Source organism: Leucoraja erinacea, chromosome 7 (assembly GCF_028641065.1).
Source record: "Leucoraja erinacea ecotype New England chromosome 7, Leri_hhj_1, whole genome shotgun sequence".
In the NCBI taxonomy this organism is placed as follows: domain Eukaryota; kingdom Metazoa; phylum Chordata; class Chondrichthyes; order Rajiformes; family Rajidae; genus Leucoraja; species Leucoraja erinaceus.
Genome location: NC_073383.1, coordinates 48,912,626 through 48,930,304, shown reverse-complemented (window position 1 = coordinate 48,930,304; position 17,679 = coordinate 48,912,626).

Below are 17,679 nucleotides of genomic sequence, written 5' to 3'. Positions count from 1 at the left end.
GATCAGCCTCGTTGTACCCACCTTGACCTCGTATCCTTTAACATCTCAAGTTAACGTAAAACTATCAGTCTCAGTGTTATGCCCCCGTCCCACTTAGGAAACCTGAACGGAAACCTCTGGAGACTTTGAGCCCCACCCAAGGTTTCCGTGCGGTTGCCGGAGGTTGCAGGTGGTTGCCGGAGGTTGCAGGTAGGGAGACTGACAAAAATCTCCGGGAACCGCACGGAAACCTTGGGTGGGGCACGAAGCCTCTAGAGGTTTCCGTTCAGGTTTCCTAAGTGGGACAGGGGCATTAGGAAATCACACTTTACACTTAAGAAATCTATCAAGGGAGTCACAGGAAAGTCAGATGCATTACCCTGCCATTTCCTCAGAGCTGTGATCAATTATCCTTGGACCCAACCCTGCACAATACAAATCTATCTCCACTCCTCGTGTGTTAGCACATTCAAAGGTCTCAATATTTCCAAACCTCACACATTCCTGTCATTGAAGACTCACCCCACCACACCTTTTGGTTTTTGACTTGCAAGTTGCATTATGAAAATCATCACCCTTTCAAAGCCTCAATTCCAGAAAATCAGTGTTTGGCTGATTTTGACTTCAGATAAGAGGCTTTTAGATAGACGTGACCATATGCAGAAATGAAGGGGTATGGATAATGTGCAGCCAGAAGGGATTACCTTAATTTGGTATTGTACTTGGCACGGACATGGTGGGCAGAAGGGCCTATTCTTGTGCTTTACTGTTCAATATGTTCTCCTGAATGTTGATTCAGCCAAGGTAAATTAATTTACATTGAAGGTGAACTCGGATAAATACTATTAAAATAAGTAATCTTATCAATTTTACTTCCAAGAATCAGTTGGCAATTTGGCTACAACCGTGACTAAATTTCAAAAACCTTTATATACACTGAGCTATTGACAAAATCCAAACAAGCCTTTCTTATTTGCTAAAATGCTTTCTCGCCTCACATTGCAAGTTTGGTTATCTTGTGAAGTCATGGAGGATGCATCCCCTTCACGGGATTATCCAATCTGTGTCACCAGCAGAGAGAAAGGTGTAATATCTTATACTATTTCCTACTTTAATGTGTCTAACCACAATATGGAAAGTCTCCAGTGATGTACAAGTGTAAAAAATGCTGCAGAATACCGGTGGAAAGGGCAAAATTCATAGGGTTTGGTCTCTCGGTTGCTAACTATTTTAACTCCCCATCTCATTCCATACCAATATTTCTGTCCTGGGCCTCCTCCATTGCCAGAATGAGGCCATACCCTAACTGGAGGAACAGCACCTCATATTCCACTGAGGTAATATGAACCTTGAATTTTCCAATTTTAGGTAGCTAACCTACAAACAACTTCCCACCATCCTGCCCAACATTTTTACCTTCCCCTCTTCTCAGTGCCCCGCCTGGATTTGCACCTATTTCACCCCTTCCATTTCCCCCTCACCTCTTCCACCTATATTCCTTCCTCTGGCGTCACGAATCTCACCTGAACAATCCTTATCTCACACCTTTTGTCTTTTCATCTCTGGCGTTTGTCCAACAATCTGTAAATCAAATCCCGACACTCCACTCACCTGTATCCACCTATCACCAGGCTTTGTCTTGCACCCCCCCCCCCCTTCACCCCCAGCTTTCTTCATCCCCATCACAATCAACCTGAATAAGGGTCCAAACATTAATGTCACTTATTCATATTCTCCAGAGATGCTGCCTAGCCCACCAACACAGCCCAGCATTTTGTGACTTTGTTTTTGTAAATCAGCATCTGCAGTTCCATGTGTCTCCAGGGGTGATGGTGGTCTGACTGTATTTAACCTAGTCTAAAGGGACTAGTGGTTGCGATGGGCAGTCTTGCAGGAATGAACTGAGCAGAGCGAAAATACAGCAGATATGATCACTTGAGGGCATGGAATTCTCAGCAGCTTCTTTATTCAGAAATATAAAGCACGTTTATCAAGCATGCGTCAGAGAAAAAATTAATATATTCTACCAGCACCAATTATTCATTTTGTCGGCAGCAACAGGATTTCCAACAGGATCTAGACGAGTTGGGAAGGTGTGCCAAGACATGACAAATCGAATTTAAATGTCAAGTGTGACGTGTTGGTACATCAAACCATGGCAGAACTTGCATAATAAATCATAGTCATTGAAACATAGAGAATAGTGAAAGGCTTGGATAGAGTGGATGTGGAGAGGATGTTTCCACTAGTGGAGAGTCTAGGACTAGAGGTCATAGCATCAGAATTAAAGGATGTTCTTTTAGGAAGGAGATGAGGAGTAATTTCTTTAGTCAGAGGGCGGTGAATCTGTGGAATGTTTTGCCACAGAAGGCTGTGGAGACCAAGACAGTGGATATTTTTAAGGCAGATATAGATAGATTCTTGATTAGTACAGGTGTCAGATTATGGGGAGAAACTAGAAGAATGGAGTTAGGAGGGAGAGATAGATCAGCCATGATTGAATGGTGGGGTAGTCTTGATGGGCCAAATGGCCTAATTCTACTCTTATTCCTTATGAGCCTTGGAGAGTTGTAAAACTTACTGGCAGCCTTTTCACCCGCAGCGTAGTCCTAATCTGGAATGAGCTGCCAGAAGAAGCAATAGAAGTGGATACAATTACTTTTAGAACAGAACAGAACACATAGATCAGCACAGCAATGGGCCCTTCGACCTGTAATAGACAATAGACTATAGGTGCACGAGTAGGCCATTTGGCCATTTAAGCCAGCACCACCGTTCAATGTGATCATGGCTGATCATCCCCAATCAGTACCCTGTTCCTTCCTTCTCCCCATATCCCCATGGCTCCGCTATTTTTAAGAGCCCTATCTAGCTCCCTCTTGAAAGCATCCAGAGAACCTGCCTCCACTGCCCCCTGAGGCAGAGAATTCCACAGATTCACCACTCTGTAAGAAAAAGCGTTTCCTCGTCTCCATTCTAAATGGCTTACTCATTATTCTTAAACTGTGGCCCCTGGTTCTGGACTCCCCCAACATCGGGAACATGTTTCCTTCCTCTAGCGTGTCCAAGCCCTTAACAATCTTATATGTTTCGATGAGATACCCTCTCATCCTTCTAAACTCCAGAGTGTACAAGCCCAGCTGCTCCATTCTCTCAGCATATGACAGTCCCGCCATCCTGGGAATTAACCTTGTAAACCTACACTACACTCCCTCAATAGCAAGAATGTCCTTTCTCAAATTAGGGGACCAAAACTGCATAAAATACTCCAGGCGTGGTCTCACTAGGGCTCTGTACAACTGCAGAAGGACCTCTTTGCTCCTATATTTGATTCCTCTTGTTATAAAGGCCAACATGCCATTCATTTTCTTCACTGCCTGCTGTACCTGCATGCTTACTTTCATAGACTGATGTACAAGGACCCCCAGATCCCGTTGTACTTCTCCTTTTCCCAACGACGCCATTTAGATAGTAATCTGCCTTCCTGTTTTTGCTACCAAAGTGGATAACCTCGCATTTATCCGCATTAAACTTCATCTGGCATGCATCTGCCCCAACCTGTCCAAGTCACTCAACATTCTCATAACATCCTCCTCACAGTTCACACTGCCACCCAGCTTTGTGTCATCTGCAAATTTGCTAACGTTTCTTTGAATCCCTTCATCCAAATCATTGATGTATATTGTAAATAGCTGCGGTCCCAGCACCGAGCCTTGCAGTACCCCACTAGTCACTGCCTGCCATTCTGAAAGAGACCCGTTAATCCCTACTCTTTGTTTCCTACTCAATGTTAGTGCCAAGCATGATGCCAGGATAACTGGATCTCATCTGCCTGTACATGATCCATATCCTTTTATTCCTTGCATTTCCATGCACCATTATCATATCTGCTTCCAGCACCACCCCTGCCTCTCATAATTTTATATAAAATTAAAATACATTTGGACAAATACAGGGATAGGAAAGGTTTAGAGGGATATGTGCCCAATGGTAAATGGGACTAGCCCAATATGCCAACTTGGTCGGCATGGACAAGATGGGCTGGAAGGTCTGTTTTCATAGTGTTGTGAAGCTCTGTGACTATAACATTGAAATTACCCAGAAATTACCCTCCCTGGTTGCATATCAAACTAGCTTTGAAATATGTTGCTACTCCTCCATTAACTGTGAGTAAGAAACCTGGAGGAGTGAGGACCTAACCTGGGAAGAACCTTCAATCAGATCGTAGCAGTTCACAAGAAAGTGCCTCCCTTCCACATCCTGTAGCACAGCAGGTGAGGAAAACAAGACCGTGGCCTTGTATGTGAGTGACCAGCCAAAATTAAATTAAAACATTTGGATCAGTAGGTACACGTTATCGGTGTGATGTGAATCTGAGTTCCGCTAACAGCACCTGTGACTGGCCATAATATTTCTCGTTCAACTTGCTCTTCAACAAGGTTCAAGGCAGTGAAGAAAGCTAATGGAATGTTGGCCATCACAAGAGGATTTCAGTATAGGAGTAGAGAGGTTCTTCTGCAGTTGTATAGGGCTCTGGTAAGACCACATCTGGAGTATTGTGTACAGTTTTGGTCTCCTAATTTGAGGAAAGACATCCTTGTGATTGAGGCAGTGCAGCATAGATTCACAAGATTGATCCCTGAGATGGCGGGAATGTCATATGAGGAAAGATTGAAAAGACTGGGCTTGTCGTCACTGGAGTTTAGAAGGATGAGGGGGATCTTATAGAAACATATACAATTATAAAAGGACTGGACAAGCTAGATGCAGGAAAAATATTCCCAATGTTGGGTGAGTCCAGAACCAGGGGCCACAGTCTTAGAATAAAGGGGAGGCCATTTAAGACTGAGGTGAGAAAAAACATTTTCACCCAGAGAGTTGTGAATTTGTGGAATTCCCTGCCACAGAGGGTTGTGGAGGCCAAATCACTGGATGGATTTAAGAGAGAGTTAGATAGAGCTCTAGGGGTTAGTGGAATCAAGGGATATGGGGAGAAGGCAGGCACGGGTTATTGATTGGGGATAATTAGCCATGACCACAATGAATGATGGTGCTAGCTCGAAGGTACGAATGGCTTCCTGCACCAATTTTCTATGTTTCTATGCTTCAGGACTATTTTCCTTTCCCTTGGATCTAATGTTTGATGTGGTGAAAACCTTCACGTAAGTACATAAGTATAAGTATGTATCCTTTATTGTCATTAGACCTTTCGGTCTGAACGAATTTCGTGCCTTGCAGTAATACATATAATAAAATAACAAAAACATCTGGGGAGCAAGAGGGTAACCGGGGCAAGAGTGGATCCCTTCAGGAACATGAAAGAGTGTAGGAAGGAATTGCAGATACTGGTTTAAACCGATGATAGACACAAAAAGCTGAAGTAACTTAGCGGGACAGGCAGCATCTCTGGAGAGAAGGAATGGGTGACGTTTCAGGTCGAGACCCTTCTTCAGACATGAAAGATACTGACTTCTGGAATGGGTATGAGATAATCTGGAGCGGTCAGTTTTCAGGAGGAGCAGGTATTGAATATCACGGGAAACATATGGGCTGATAAATCCCATGGGCCGAATGAAATCTATTCTAGGTTGCTAGTGTTTTTCTTTGTTTATTAGTCACAGGTGAAGAACCAGAAGAACGGAGGATAGCTAAAGTTTTTCTTTATTTATGATTGGGATAAGTTTTGTGATAAGAAATTAATGGAGAAAATCTGAAGGGATAGGATTTATGTACATTTGGAAGGATGAGGCCTGATCAGGGACAGTCTGCATGGCTTTGTGTAGGGAAGTCCTGTCTCACTACTTTGAGGTTTTTTGAGGGGATAACTAAGAAGATTGATGAACACAAAGTGTTAGACATCATCTATAGTGGTATGGGTATTGGTTCATTAGTGGCACATGCACCGAGATACAGTGAACAACTTTTGTTTGCATGCTATCCAGTTAAATAATACTGTACACAAGTACAATTAATCCATGCACAAGTACAACAGGTAATGCAAAGAAAAAAATACCAGGGTGAAGAATATAGTGTAACAGCATTGTAGCATTACAGCTACAGAGACAAAGTGTAAAGCCACAATGAGGTAGAATGGAAAATTGGGACTAATGGGAGAACAATTCAATTGTCTGTTATGGATTTCGTAAAATTATGAAAGGCATAAATAAGGTAGACAGTCATAATCTTTTCCCCAGCGTGGGAATGTCAATGAGTAGAGAACATAGCTTTGCTGTCCGATGGGGAAAGGTTAATGAGGACCTGCGGGGCAACTTTATTTCGCTGGGAATTAGCTGTCAAGAGTGGAGGTGGAAGTAGATATGATATGGGCATTTTAGGGGCTTTTAAATACCACTCAAATATGCAGAGAATGGAGTGATATGGATTACATGTGAGCTGCGGGCATTATAGACTATAGGTCCTATTCCTGAATTATACCGTTCTTTGGTTCTTTTAATTATGTAGTAAGGTATTTGCCATATTCCCACATGGTAGATTGATGAAGACGATTAAAACAAATGGGACCCTAGTTAAGCCGCCAAATTGGAAACTAAAATTGGTTTGGTGGTAGGAGACAAAGAGCAATGGTCAAATGAGGAACAGCACCTCATATTTCGCTTGGGTATCTTACACCCCAGTGGTATGAACATTGACTTCTCTAACTTCAAATAACCCTTGCTTTCCCTCTCTCTCCATCCCCTCCCCCTTCCCAGTTCTCCCACCAGTCTTACTGCCTCCGACTACATTCTATCTTTGTTCTGCCCGCTCCCCTGACATCAGTCAGAAGAAGAATCTTGAGCTGAAACGTCCCCCATTCCTTCTCTCTAGAGATGCTGCCTGTCCCGCTTAGTTACTCCAGCATTTGTGTCTAACTAATGGTCAAATGATGCTCTTCTGAAATCTGTGACCAGTGGTGTACCAAAGGGAGATGGGCACAAAATGCTTGAATAAGTCAGCGGGACAGGAATTATCTCTGGAGAGAAGGAATGGGTGGCGTTTTGGATCGAGACCCTTCTTCAGACTGCCATAGGGATCCCTGTTCCATAAGGATCTTTGCTGTTTGTGACATATATTAATGATTTAGATGTGATGTTGGTGGTATGAATAGTAAGTTTACAGATGATAAGAAAATTGTTAGTGTTGCAGATAGTGGGGAATGTTGTCTAACAGCAGGATATGGAGCAGAAGGAAAGTCTGGCAGAGTGTTGGCAGATATAATTTAATCCCAACATGTGCAGGTGAAGCATTTTGGGAAGTCAAATAGAGATAGGACATACACAGCAAATAGGAGGGTGCATATGAATGTTGATGACAGAAGGAACCAGGAGCTCAGGGTCATAGGTCTCTGAAAATGTCAATACTGCTGGATATGGTGGTAACAAAAGCATATGGCACGCTCACCTTCGTAGGTCAGGGTAGAGAACATTAAAGTTGGGATATAAAGTTACAACTTTACAAAACACTGGTTAGACAGTACTTGGAGTATCGTGTATTGTTCTGGTCACCACACCATAGGAAGGTAGTGGCTGAGGGTGCAGAGGGGATTCACCAGGATGTTGCCTGAATTGGAACTTTTAATTTTGAAGAGATTTTATTGGATGAATGTGTTTCCTGAAGTGAAGGAGACTGATTGGTGACCTGAGAAATGTATATAAGGTTATCTTCCTCTTCTTCTTGCGTATGGTGTGCACAGCCTAAAGTTGTAGGGAAACTTGTTCTATTTGATCTTATTTGATTGTGCACACCATGTTGATTGCATTCGTCGAAACAGGGCAGATTTTTTTCTCACAGTTGGGCTATCAAAGACAAAGGGAAGTAGACCTGAAGTGTAAAGAAGGAGTTTTAAGGATGTAAGGGGAAGATTTCTTACACAAATGTCGACTGATATGTGTATCTGCTGCCTGAAGGGGTGGTGGAACTGCATAAAATCACTATATTTAAGAGATATTTTGATAGATGAAGAGGCAAGATCTTGCACATTATGATCCTAGTGCGGGGAAATGGGATTAGTGTAGATGGGCGTTAAGGCCAGTATTAATGTGAAGGGCCTATTTCTATGTTGAACATCTGTGTGACTCTGACAATAAACGTGAACCTACCAGAGAATACTCCGCTTCTCTTCGAATGTGGGATATTTCCTATTTGTCAGAGGGAGCACATTGAACTCCGATTTGCTGCTTTATCTGAAGCGTGGCACCTTTGAACATGCAGGGCTTCCTCAGTACCACAGGTACAAATCTGCCCGGAGTTTGTGTCTAATGTATGGCACTGTGACCAACTAGTAATGGGCTCCGAACTCCTGTGGATTGAATTTACCATTCCACGGTGTGGAAACTAGTGTGGAATGTAATATCGTCAGCAGTGTATTATAGCACTGGATAGGGAGCGAGGAGCCTTTTGGGACTCCAGTGAGTCCCTGAAATGTTCAAAGAGCAGTGAGCACAATGGCCCTGCATGTATGATATTTTACTTCGGAATCACGTGAGTGACTACGTGAAGACCCCGCCAGCACGCGTGCGCGACATAGCATCTCACACAGTGCAACAGCGACGGGCGGGGGTGGAGCGTTCCCGCAGCAAAATTGAAACGGACCTACAAGGTAAGGAAAATTATATTGAAGTTGTATTCTTCCCCTTGATGTGCTTTATGTTACAGCACGTTGGACAAGGGGAAGAAAAAACGGACACCTGGACCGCAGGCTGCGGGGAACCAGGTAGGTCCCGGCAGCCGACAACCATGGACGACCAGCGACTCCAGGACCGCAGGCTGCGGGGAACTAGGGAAAGTTCCGGCAGCCGACAGCCATGGGCAAACAGCGGCACCAGGACCGCAAGCTGCGGGGAACCAGGAAGATCATACTCATCTGAGTCCGGCCGAAGGGGCGCGCTGCCCGAGTGCAGCAGAGGTCCGCCCGTGACTTGCTCCGGGAGATGGAGCAAGCTCACTATGGGAGTCTTCGCACTCCCACAACAGCACCTTATCGAGGGCTGTAAAACAATGCATCTCCCTCGACAGAGGAGAGCATTGTGGACCAGGGCTGGGCTGGTCCTGAAGAAGGGGACGTGGCTGAAGAAAATGGCAGTGTGCAGCGGGTGCAGAATCCTAAGGAGCTACTGGGAGTGATCACCAAAATTATGGATCAATGAAAAGTACCATTACAGACCAAGCTGGCGGCCAAGCTGCAGAGGAACCTGTACTTCCTTTGCAGGAACCTGTACATCCTCTGCAGGAACAGGCAACAAAATTACGGAGAAGTATAGGCCTCCTGTGAAATTTACTTTGTTAAAAATGCCTGCAGCAAACAATGCGATCCGGGGGTACAGTGGAACTGGCACAAAAACCCAGGAGGTCAAACTACAGAAGATTTTAAAACATCTGACAGCGGGCATATCATTGGTTGCTCGCCCAGACGATGGTACATCAGCTGCAACACAACCAGGGGGGAAACTTGTTTAAACAAGTAAAAAAGCTCGACGAAGAGTTTAAAGCCATCAGGCTCATAACAGCATCATCAGCAACGACAGCACCCCTATGCACCCACCAGCAGGTATTAACACCAGGACGCTGGTGAAAGCATGAGGGCCGCGCAGCACCATGAAGGTCCTTTTTTAGGCCAAGGCCCAGAGCGACCCTCATGGAAAACGTGCCAACCCCGCACTCCGGCGCCTCTTCCACAGAAGAGGCAGAAATTGAAGAAAGGGACGTACCACCGGCAACCAGGGAGGTAGGTGGATCTGGTTCCTTCCAGAACACAAAGGTGTACGACCTGTACTAACGGGGAATATTACACTTGTTTTGGGAGACATGGAGGGATCATTGTCGATACCTAAAATTTAACTGGATGGGGCAACAATGGCAGAGTATAGCGTTGCCTAATGGGCTAACTTCAGCACCAAGACTATTCACCAAGATATTAAAACTGACCTTGGCAATATTAGAAACAAAAACATATTGTCATGGCATATCTTGATGATATATCAATTGTGGGGAAAAAACCCTGGATCTAGCTAAATCAGCAGTTTTAGCTACCAAACATTGGGTGAAACTCTGGGGTCATCTCCATCCAGATAAATCTAAGTTGACGGCATCCACAACTGGACTTTCTGGGATTTACAATTAATGTTATCCATATGTCTGTAACATTGCCAAAGAGTAAAGCAGACTTGGTGGAAGCCTACAACAAAATTAATTATTACAAAATAAACCATCTATTAGACAGAAGACAAGGGTAATTGGAAAACTAGGAGCAGCATTTCCAGCTACTCAGTTTGGGCCTTGCATCATTAAAGCTCAATAAGGGCAAAAGTGCAAGAGCAAAAACACCTTGCAGGTCACTTTGATCGACCTATGCAGTTACCAGCCAAAGCAATTCAGCGTTATAATGATGAAAGGGAATACTTGGCATAGTTCCAACCCATCATTATTAGTAACCATCATTACTAAAACACACTGGTGTTGGGTGCGTTTTATGGGCTAAAAGCCTACAGTTCACAATGCACCATCTGCATGTCCGCCTACAAATTGATAATATCACAGTGGTGGCATATATTAATCATATGGGAGAAAAGATCGATATCATGTGTCATTCTGGCCAATATACTTGGCTATGGTATGTTAACATACATATTTGGCTACCAGATAAGCTCAATACTGAGCCGCACACCAGGTCATGAAAATTCAATGACAGCACCGAATGGCTGTTGGACCACAAAAAAGTTGCTGATATTACCAAAAGAGGGACACCAGATATCGATCTATTTGCATCTAGACCCAATCACCAGTTACTAACATATGCCACTTGGGGCAGCAGCAATGGACGTTACTCACTGAATGGGGAATAATTGTTTACAATGTTTTTTCCCTCCTACCTCATCAGTCGGATCCCAAGCAAAAACACATATGGACTCAGCATCAGGTGTCTTGAAAGTACCTGATTGGCCTACACAGCCATGGATCCCTGTGGTCTCGGACATACTCTTAACCATAGTCCACCATGCTAGATCCGGGCTGGCGGACAGGACCGTGAGCATAATCACGGTGGCCTATCAAGAATCAACAAAGACTGGTGAAGCGTATAATACAGCTACAGCCACCAACGTCCTGGGAATTCCTATCCAGCATTCATGTAGATGAAGGACTGAGCTGCAGTACTATAATTATGCTGGAGTGCCCTGTCAGCTTGCTGGTGGCAAGCGCCATGACAACTCTCCATGGGATCTCACCCTCTAGTTGCCAAACTTATGAGGATTATTATAACACTAACCCTCCTAGAGTGAGGTACTCCCAGATCTGGGACGTCAGTGTTGTACTAACATTGCTAGGGGCACCAGCAATGTCCCTGTCCCTGGGGGGGAAAACTGACATTTAAAACAGTATGCTGATAGTACTGGTCTCAGCTCTAGGGGTCCAGTTTCTACATTAACTGAGACTGGGATAAATGATGGCATCTCCAGAAAAGATAACTTCGCATTTTAGAGCTTGTTAAACAAGATAGACCAGGAACATCAGGACAAAATTTGGAATTCCAGGTATACCCATCTGACACCCGACTATGTGTAATGACACACCTTCAATTATACCTTAAGACTACTAAACTTAAGAGGAAGTAAATTGGCACTATGGGCAGCCATAAACAGCCTAATGGCCGGTTATCAGCACTAACCATCGCTAGATGACTCGGACAGGTTGGGGAGCAGCTGGGGTGGATACTGACATCTTAAATTTCTATCCACAAGGGCAACAGCAACACCGGCAGCTAGAGACAAGGAAATGCCTATGGACCATATCCTGGCAACAGCAGGATGGTCTAGAGAAAGACCTTCCAATTCTTTATAACAGATCCACCGACGATGCGGTCTCCCAGGTCTTGCACACCGCTCTCTCCCATCTGGACAGCCAGAAGGGGGGCTACGTGAGGATGCTGTTCATAGACTACAGTTCAGCCTTCAACACGATAGTCCCCACCAGACTGGCCGGGAAGCTAATGGAATTGAGGCTCAACACCTCCCTGTGTGCCTGGGTCCTGGACTTTCTCACCGCCAGGCCCCAGGTAGTCAAGATGGGAGGGAATACATCGAAGTCCCTCACCCTGAGCACAGGATCGCCCCAGGGTTGCGTCCTCAGCCCCCTATTATACTCCCTGTACACACATGACTGTGTGGCTAGGTTCAGCTCCAACTCATTAATTAAGTTTGCTGATGACACTGTGGTGGTGGGCCTGATCTCAGACAACGATGAGAAGGCCTACCGGGAGGAGGTGGCTGATCTAGCACTCTGGTGCCAGGATAACAGCCTCCTCTTGAACATCAAAAAAACGAAGGAGCTGATCATGGACTTTAGGAGGGCACATCATCCGAGGACGTACACTCCATTGAGGATAAATGGGGATCCTGTGGATAGGGTGAGCTGTTTTAAATATCTGGGAGTCCACATCTCCGAGGATATGACATGGGCATCACACGCCTCAGCACTCGTGAGTAAGGCAAGGCAGCGCCTTTACCACCTCAGGCAATTGAGGAAATTCAGAGTGTCTCCGAGGATCCTCCAGTGCTTCTACGCAGCGGCGGTGGAAAGCATCTTGTCTGGGAACGTTACCATCTGGTTTGGGAATTGCTCTGCCAAGGACAAGAAGGCTCTGCAGAGTAGTGCGTTCGGCCGAACGCACTATGGGAACTTCACTTGCCCCCCTGCAGGAACTATACATCAGGAGATGCAACTCCAGAGCCAACAATATCATGAGAGACCCCTTCAACCCCTGCAACGGACTGTTCCAGCTGCTACGGTCAGGCAAACGCCTCCATTGCCATGCGGTGAGAACGGAGAGGTTGAGAAGGAGTTTCTTCCAAGATGCCATTCGGACTGTAAACGCCTATCTCACCAGGGACTAACTCTACTGAATGTTTTTCCTTCCATTATTTATTATGTAAAAGAATATGTGTGTTATGATTGTGTTTATAGTTTGTTAGGTTGTTTGGATGTTTGTCTTTTGCACAAAAGTCCGCGAGCATTGCCACTTTCATTTCACTGCACATCTCGTATGTGTATGTGACAAATAAACTTGACTTGACTTGACTTGACTTGACTTGATAACCAAACCTGTGGTGTTGCAGAATCAAGTTTGAATTCTGCAATATATTTAGCCCTAGGTAGGATTATTTTGTTAAAATAAATTGTCTGAATAGGATACATGTCTGAATACAATAACATACTTCCTCCCTTGAATGACTTCGGCAGTGAGTGAAGCATGGACTGTTCCATGGCTTGAAATCACAGCTTTAAAATCTTCACATAGTCACTCACGTGACTCCGAAGTAAAATAGTAAGATTAAACGAGAACTTACCAGTTTGAAGTTTGATCTTTATTTTATGAGGAGTTACGATGAGGGATTACGTGCCCTCCGCTCCCGCCCTCTATTATAAAGCTCAACTGGTATATTAGTTCTTCTTATCTTACTATGTTTATTTCAATTACTATTATTGTGATTCCACACCACGCGTGCTGGCAGGATCTTCACGTAATCCGTAATCCCTCATCGTAACTCCTCATAAAATAAAGATCAAACTTCAAACTGGTAAGTTCTCGTTTAATCTTACTATTAAAACATAGAACATAGAATATGGAACAGTACAGCTCAGGAACAAGCCCTACTGCCAACAATGTCTGTGCTAAACGAAATACAAAGTTAAACTTATGTTCCCTGCCCACATGTGACCCGTATCCCTCCATCCCCTGCTTATCCATGTGCCTGTCTATGTTATTCTGCAATTCTGCACCAACCTGTTTTTGTGCTGAAGAACTCTACAACTCTAAATATAAAGCAGCAATCCTGGCAAGACTAGTGTTACTTTAAATAGACATCACCTTTCAAACTGGCGGTGTATCATTCCGGGGATTGTACCATGAATAAACAGAGGTGAAGGTGTCAACGGGGAATCTTTTACTCATCAGCATTCTTGGCTGTGATGTCAATTCTGAGTTGCATCAGAGGGGTGAGGTCGGTTGAAATGTCAGCTGCAGGGGAGTTCCTTCAACTACTGGTTGGGTGCAGTAAAGAACACGGAGGAGGTTTGCAACATAGCATTTAACAAGCTTTGCAAAGATAGCATTGCTTCAGAGGGTTGTATGTGAACCAATTATTCTAAAGAGGTGTAACTGATCTATATCTCGCTGTATCCTTTGACAGATTTCTTCACTGGTCACAGCTCCAATTATGGTGGTGTCTGCAAACTTACTAACCAACCCATCTGCATTTACTGAGGGTATGTCAATGTGACTAGCCCAGATCATCACACAAACCAACCTCCCTTCCATTGACTCAATCTACACGTCACGCTGCCTTGGCAAGGCCGCCAGCCTAATCAAGGACGAGTCTCACCTTGGTCACTCCCACTTCTCCCCTCTCCCATCAGGTAAGAGGTACAGAAGTTTGAAAATGCACACCTTCAGATTCAGGGACAGTTTCTTCCCAACTGTTTTCAGGCAACTGATCCATCCTATCGCCTACTAGAGAACATTCCTGACCAGAAGTGCCGAATGGCCTATTCCGGCACCTATTGTCTATGTTTCTACCTATTGGAGACCTTTGAACTATTTTAAATCGGTATTTACTGGACTTTATCTTGCACTAAACGTTATTCCCTTTATCGTGTATCTCTACACTATGGACAGCTTGTAAGTAAGTTGGTCAGAAATGAATAGGTCACTATGCAGGAAAATCAGTTACCCAGGGTTCTGAATCCAAGTCACAATTTGGTGGCATTTTGTAAGTAAGGACTTCAGAAACATATAGATTTCAGATGCATCAAAATTAGTTCTCTTCTCTCAGTGGGTGGTGGATCTTTGGAATTCTCAGTCCCACCAAGGGTGGTGAAGGACAGATGACCAAATATATTTAAACATAGAATTTTAGAACATAGAACAGTACAACACTGGAACAGGCCATTTGGTCCATAGTGTCTATGCCGTACATGATGTCAAGTGAAACTAATCGCCTCTGCTTACATTTGATTCAAACCCCTCCGTTCCATGTACAACACGTTGTGTACAGCTATCGAAAAGCCTTTTAAATTCCACTGTCGTATCTGCTCCCATCACCACTTTGCAGCATTTTGCATATAGCCACCCTCTAATCTAGGTAGCATTCTGGTAAAACTCCTCTGCACCATTGCCAAAGCCACCGTATCCTTCCTGAAATGGGTCAACCAGAACTGCACAGAATATTCCAAATGCAGCCTAACGAAAGTTTTATAAAGTTGCAATATGACTTTGTGACTCTTATACTCAATGCCCCAACGAATGAGGGCAAGCATATCATTTGCCCTCTTTACCACTCTATCTATTTGTCTTGCCACTTTCAGAGAACAATGGACTTGAATTCCAAGATCCCTCTGTGTATCAGTGTTGTTAAGGGTCTTGCCATTCACTGTATACTTTCCCGTCACATTCGACATCCCAAAGTACAACACCTCACACTTCCCAGATTAAACTTTGTCTGCCATTTCTCCGCCCATACCTGTAACCCATCTATATCCCGCTGTATCCTTTGACAGATTTCTGCACTGTTCATAAATCCAATCTTTGAGTCGTCCGCAAACTAACTAACTAACACATCTACATTCACTTCCAAGTCATTGATATAAATCATAAGCGAAAGAGGGCCCAGCACTGATCCCTATGGATCTTGAAGGTGGAGATATTTGATTGAGGAATGGAGAGTTGTGGGAAACTGGCACAGGAGAGGAGTTGTCATGATCATGATGATATTGAATAATGGGGCAGGTTTGAAGGCCATGGTGGCCTACTCCTGCTCCTATTTCCTTATAGCTCTCTCAGCTATGCCGAGGTATGGTTCAATTCAGTGACTTGTGATTTATAGCAGGAAACTGGAAACTAACATTGTTCACAGTAACCTTCTGCATCACTGCTGAAGAAGTGTTCAGAGCACCGACTGATAACAACTTGCTTTGCCAATGCAGCGATAAATGTGGGAACCAACATAATCGTTATTTAGGCAGATCACTCGGTCCTGGGGCTGCGGTGAATTGGCAGAAACCCAATTGATTGATTTTAAAGATTGTTTCAACTTGTTTGCATGCTTTATAAGGTCAAATGGATTATTTTCACCTTTGATTTTTGCCCAATATTCTTTAGTGAATTTACATAACATTACATGAATCACTAAACAGAAAGTGTCAGATTTTATCTAGTAAACCCCGGTTAATCCGCTACTGCATGTCATCACTCACGAATATAACAGGATCAGATAAAGTTTTCTAGCATTGTAATTCTGCCTCCTTCACATAACTATTTCTATTTTCCACTGCTTTGATGCAATGCATTGTTCTGAGGCATTCCAACGGAGCAGGAACTGAGGTAAGCAGACAACTGGGTCATACCAGTGTGGGCAGCATTTGCTTATTTAGTCACTTGAGCCAACTGCCTGAGGAGCGCTGGTATGGGAGACCACCTGGGACCTTTGAGTGTGGTGGGATGTTGGCAGCCAGTCTGACAGTAGTTGAGAACTGAAGGAGTGCAGAGATCTCAGGTATGGGTAACTCTCGATGGTGGCCGGTTAAACATAAAGCATAAACACAGAACACCACACCACAGCAACAGGCCCTTTGACCCTCAATGTTTTTGCTGAATATTGTACCAAATTAAACTAATTTCCTCTGCATGCAGTTGATCCATATCACTCCATTCCCTGCATATCCATGCAGCTATTAAATGCCCCTCTATGGTATCTGCTACCACCACCACGCCTGGTGGTGCGATCCGGGGACTATTACTCTGTGTAATAACCTTGCTCCACACACCTCCTTTAAAACATTTGCCTCAGACCTTAAAAACTATGCGTCTGGTCTTTGATCTAATGAAAAAGGTCAAACCCTTATGAAAAGGACTCACTACCTCATGAAAAGGTTCTGACTGTCTACCCTATCTATAGGCTGTGGGCCGAGGAGCTTTTTTGTTCAAGTTTGTGACCTAACTAACGGAACTACCTGAATTTTTAACATATTGTGTAAAAATATTATATAAATCATACCTGAAACTTGTCAAGACCAAAGCCTGCACATTTTTTTTTAAATATGAGGAAAAAATCCAATTTTCAGGGTAGTAATTGCCCAATCAATGCACTTTTGACATTGAGGTCGGATGCAAATTGACCAATCCCGCACTTTGTTGTATGGTCGCTAGGCAGCGAGGACCCTGGGATCATGGCTGCCTCCTCATTACATCAATAGCAATAAGAAGGTTTCCAAGGAATAAAGGTAATGCTCACCTTGTTGATCATTTTGTTTTTCAATTGATTTATCTTTATAAAGTTATGATGTAAACTGTTAAATAAAAATGATGAATAACAAATGTAGAGCAAGGGTTAGCGGTTGGGTCAGGGGTTGGTCGGTCAATCGGTCAGTCAGTCTGTCGGTCGAGCTTGTCGGTAGGCAGATGGATGCTGTGGAGGATCGGTCGGGCTATCGAGCCCTCTGGCCGCCAGTGGGTGGTGAGAGTAGCCGGGCCGCCGGTGGGTCGTGACGGCCCACTGGCGGCCTTTCTCTGATGAGATGACCAGAACTGATCTAAATACCTCAAGTGCAGCCTAATCGAAGTTTAATAAAGCTCCAAAATGACTTCCCGACTCTTATACTCAATGCTTCAACTAATGAAGGCAAGCATAGAAAAGGGGTCTCAAATAGAAAAGG